The sequence below is a fragment of the Eumetopias jubatus genome, unplaced genomic scaffold, assembly GCF_037043125.1.
Source record: "Eumetopias jubatus isolate StellerSeaLion01/CBP00866 unplaced genomic scaffold, mEumJub1_p1.0 scaffold_11, whole genome shotgun sequence".
NCBI classification, from domain to species: Eukaryota; Metazoa; Chordata; class Mammalia; order Carnivora; family Otariidae; genus Eumetopias; species Eumetopias jubatus.
In genome coordinates, this window is record NW_028274817.1 from 90129172 (window position 1) to 90134713 (window position 5542).

The following is a 5542-nucleotide window of genomic DNA, read 5'->3' on the forward strand; positions in this document are numbered from 1 at the left end:
AGAAAGAGAGAGAGTTTGTGTGTGCATGCACATGAGCAGGAGGAGGTGCAGAGGGAGAGGGAGAAGCAGACTCGCCACTCAGTGGGGCTTGATCCCAGGACCCCGAGATCATGATCTGAGCCAAAGGCAGACATTTTAACCGACTGAGCCACCCAGGCACTCCAGAAATTTTTATTTTTAATGAAAAGTCTTCACTGCTGGTGCCAGTGTGAAATGATCACCACCACCACAATAACAATAGCTAATGAGAATTTAGCATTTAGTATGTATTGGCCACTGTCCTAAGCATATTGTAAAAATTTGCTCATTTAATTCTCACAGTGAAAACTGTGAGGTAGATTTTTAAAAAATTATTTTTACTTTATAGATGAGAAAACTAACTACAAAAGATTATACATTCCTGGAGCAATTTTTGTGAAATTGTGAAATTTTTGATGGTCTTAAAATAGGCATATGCTTTGACTTGATCTAGTAGAAGCTATGCTGCATTGCCCAGATCCTCTTCAGGGCTTATTCCTCCAGCTGCTGCCATGCAATGGTCCTCAGCTCTCAGCCCTCGCTAGATACTGTTCTCAGCTGGAGACATCCGCCTTGCCAACGTATGACTTTGGACCAGCCCATGTGCAATGACCCGATGATGCAGAAATATAAAGGCCTAGCTTCCTCACTGCATATAGGACAACTCTTTTGGGCCATCTCTGCTGCAGAGCTTCCCATGGGGTCAACTGAACCTTTGTTGCAGTTCTATCACAACTGAACGTCCCCCTCTGCCCAGTCCTGCTTTCGCCCCTTTCCTTTCCAGAGGTTTTGATTCTAAGAGTACTTCCTAGCAAGGTTCTGCAAGGTAATCTCCATCCTAGCGTCAGCTTCCTGGAGAACCCACACTGCAACACCCAGTCATTTAACGTCTAAGAATATATCCTAAGTAAAAGCCTACTGTGAATGTAAATAATTACATATGAGCCCTAGTGAATGGTAAAACCACAAGAGGAAGGAACCTAGGTCCCTGAATCGATGCATGAAAAATTTCATCCACCGGTTTCAGCTTGGCTCTCCAAGCCATAGAGAGCTGGAAAGAGTTTTGCTTTCATCCTTTCGGCAACAACAAAAAGGTAAACAAACTTGAAAGCAATGGCTTTGTATTGAACACAGGAGACAACTGAGATCAGAGGGCAAACAACTGACCTGAAATCTGGAGATAGATGGGTGATGGTAGGGAAGAACAGAATGTTAGCGTTTACTTACCTGGCACAGACGTTGCCAGAAGTCACATAAGCTGGGAAGAGGATTTAGCTAGAATTTTTTTTTTTTTAAATCAAATTGCTAAAGGCGGAGTGTGGGCTAGTATGAGAGTATAAAGCCCCTTAGGTGCAGACATAGAAAAGCTCACACCTTCTTACAGGATTTTCCTATTGGGACCCACAGGTGCTCACAAAGAGGGATGGGGAGAATTATAGCACCGGCCCAAGACAGAAGCTAAAGCAGAACATCAGAGAATGCCAGCCTCCCCCATACTGCCACCACCATGCTAACATGTGTCAAGTGAAAATAATAGTGGAATAGAGCTGGGAGAGCTGCAGAACAAAAACTGTCTTTGAGGAGCATGACAATGAGAAGACCCAAAGCCAAGTAGAAAGCAAACTTCAAACTCAGCCCATCTCACAATTATGTTACTACAAACTTTCAGACTAAAAGCATAGCAGAAGGAATAGCATGCTCACCTCCAAGCATTAAAAAGTGTATACCTTAGTACCTACTGTCCGACATAACATGTCCAGCTTTCATTAAAAAAAAAAAAAAAAAAACGAGAGGCATACAAAAGGTCAAGGGAAAACACAGTCTGAAGAGACAAAGCAATTATCAGAAACAGTTCCAGTTATGTCACAAATACTGGAACTAGTAGGGAATTTACTCTAATTAACATGTTAAAGGCTCTAATTGAAAAAGTAGATTACATGTAAGGAGAGTTGATTTCATCAGAGAGATGAAGACAATAAGAAGAAACAAAATGGAAATGCTAGAAATGAAAAGCACAGTAACAAAGATGAAGAATGTCTTCAAGGGGCACACCAGTAAACTCAACACAGCCAGGGGGATAATCAATGATCTTGATAATAGATCAGCAGAGATTATCTTAACTGAAATACAAAAAGAGGGAAAAAGAGCAGGAAGAAAAACAGAAGATCCAAGAGATATGGGGCAATACCAAATGATACAGCACATTTGTTTCAGAAGGGAAAGAAAGAACAGGGAAGAAGAAATATTTAAAGAAATAATGAAATAATGGCTAAGAAGTTGTCAAAATTAGTGGCAGACATCAAATTATAGATCCAAGAAGCTCAAAGGAGACTAAGCAAGGAGAAAACAAAACCTAGGTGTATTGGTTTCTGGTAGCTGCTGTAAGAAATTACTACAAACTTGGTGGCTTAAAACAACAGTGATTTCGTCTATCATAGTTCTGGAAGCCAGAAGTCTAAAATCGGAATCATGGGCCGGAATCAAATCAAGGCATGCTTTCTTCTGAGGCTATGGGGTGAATCTAGTCCTTGCCTCTTTCAGCTACAGGTGGCTGCTGACATTCCTTGGCTTGGGCTGAATCACTTCAGTCTTGAAGACCAGCATCTTGAAATCCCTCTGTTCTCTCTTCACAGTGACTGCTTCTCTGTATGTGTATCAAAAGCACAAGGGATGGAAGGATGAATTAGAAATATACTGTTATATAGTTCTGACATTACATGTGAAGCAGTGTAATAGTCTTTGTAGGTAGACTCCGATTATAAACCAATAAACATGTTTTTAAAAAGTTATAAATAATAATTCAATAGAAGAGATAAAATGTACTCATAAGAATGTTAAATTATACCTAGAGAAAGCAGAAATGAGGAAATAAAAAAGAACAAATGGAGCAAATACAAGACAGCTAACAGGATGGTAGATTTTAATCCAACCGGGTATAAGCCCATTCAGTGTGAATGGTCTAACACATCAGCTAAAAGACAGAGATTTTCATATTGGATTAAAAAAAATTAGGATTCAACTATGTACTGTCTATAAGAAATCCACGTTAAATATAAAGACATAGGTAGGTTAAAAATAAACCAATGGAGTAATGCATACCATGCTGTTTACACTACACAAAAGAAAACTGGAGTAGCTATGTTAAGGACAGCAAAAGTAAACTTTAGAACAAGAAATATTATCAGGTTCAAGAGGGACATTACAGGGGTATCTGGGTAGTGCAATCGGTTAAGCCTCTGACTCTTGGTTTTTGGCTCAGATGAAGATCTCAGGGCCATGAGATCAAGTCCCACATGGGGCTCCATGCTCAGTGTGGAGTCTGCTCGAGATTCTCTCTCGCTCTTCCTGTCCCTCCCCTTCTGCTCCCCGTCCCCCCCTGCACTGTCTCTCTCTCAAATAAATAAATAAAATCTAAAAAAGAGGGGCATTACATAATGATAAAGTGGTCAATTCTTTAAATAATCCTAGGTATGACCCTGTTAACGAAACAATAAAACTTCAAAATATATGAGGAAAAAAAAGGGTAGATCTGAAAGGACAAATAGACAAATCCACAGTTCTAATTGGAATATATTGATTGATATTTTGCCTACAAAATATCAGGACACCTATAGATGATACACTATTAACCAACTTGACCTAGTTGACATTTATAGAATGTGCCAAACAACAACAGCAGGATATACATTTTTTCTAAGTGCACATGGCACATTACCAAGATAGACCACATTCTGGGCTGTAACACAAGCCTTATGACATTTTAAATAGAACTCATACAAAGTATGTTCTTGGCCCATGCCAAAACTAAACTAGACATCAATAATGAAAAGCTATTTATGAAAATGTCAAATATTTGGAAATTAAACAACGCATTTCTACATAATTTATGGGTCAGAAAGGAAGTTTCAGTGGAAGTTAAAAGTATTCTGGCTTAAATGAAAATGAAAATACAGCATTTCAAAATTTGGCTGATTCTAGGGCTCCAACAGAAAATCACCCTGAAGCATCTTGTAATAACAGAAAGTAAGAAGTTCTCAAACATAAATTAATTAATAAATAAAAGTAAACAGAAAAGAAATTTTAAAAGTTGGAAGCATGTCAAAAAGATGCAGGAGCCAACCTGAAAGTGTTCCCAATGATCAAAGCTGGAACGATTTGAGCAACAAAATAAATAACATTAATTTTGGATTACAAACCCGGAGAGCAAATAAATATCCATGATTTCACACTGATATAAATAATTGAATAAAAAATAAGTAGGGAAGAAAGGAAAAACTTGTTATAATACAATTCCAAAGAATACACATCGAAGGAATGAAAGAAATAGAAAATCAGCATTAGAATACCATAGTAATAATTTCTGCAGGCAGACCCCTGATGGATGCAAAAATTAATGGGAAAAACTTTAAGGAGACAAAAATATTTGCATGGCCTCAAAGTATCTCCCCATAAATATTTATTAATTATGGTGGTGGTTTTAGCACATGTGCACAAAGTCCCGGCTCCTCCCCCCTCCAGAAAATCGAGCTTAGTTCTCCTTCCCTCAAATACGGGCTGGTCTTGGGGACTCATTTCCAAGGAATGGTGTATGGAATGGATAAAATCATACCTTTATGGTGGAGAAACTGACAGACACTGCCTTAAGCAAGAGAACTGAGGCTAACATAATCAGGGAAAAGTCATGTGAGTATTATGTACCCCTTAATATGATGTGGTAAGAAGGTGTTCTTCTCCAGAATCCATAACCCCAATCCAATCACGGGAACACATCAGACAAACCCCAGTTCCTGGACATTCAAGAAACCACCTGTCTTCAAAAGTGCCAAGGTCAGGAGAAGCAAGGGAAGACTGAGAAACTGTCACAGATTAGAGGAAACTAAAGAGACATTACAAGTGAATGCAGCGTGGTATTCTGGGTTAGACCCTGGGACAGAGAAAGGACACTGGTGGGGAAACGGGTGAAATCTGATTCAAATCTGTAGTTTCGCTAACAGGGTCATACTGATGTTAATTCCAGAGTCTTAATAAATGCACCATGATTATATAAGAGAAAACATTAGGAAGAGCTAGGGAATGGGTATCTGAGAGCTCTCTGTAGCATCTTTACAATTCCTCTGTAAACCTGACATTATTTCAAAATAAAAGATTTTTAAGTTATCCATACACTTGAGTATTCCCACACTGGACTTGCATGTAAGAAATTAAATTCTATTGTGTTAAGCCTTTGAAATTTTGAGGGTTTTTCTTAATTGAAATTAGTGTCATCCTAATATACTTATGATCATAATTATCAGGCAGAATCTTTTCGAATTTAATTCTATTCCATGAACACATACTTGACCACTCAATCAAGAAGAGATTGCATATTTGTTGTAAGTTGTTATAAGAGATCCAGAAAAAGTTGACCAGCTGCTCTTTTTGTAATTAGTTCTCCAAAATTAAACCTTAAATTATTCTCCACTTTGTCTTATGTTTGTTATTTTTATCTTTACAGCTATATTATAAGTACAACAAGATGCTGGAG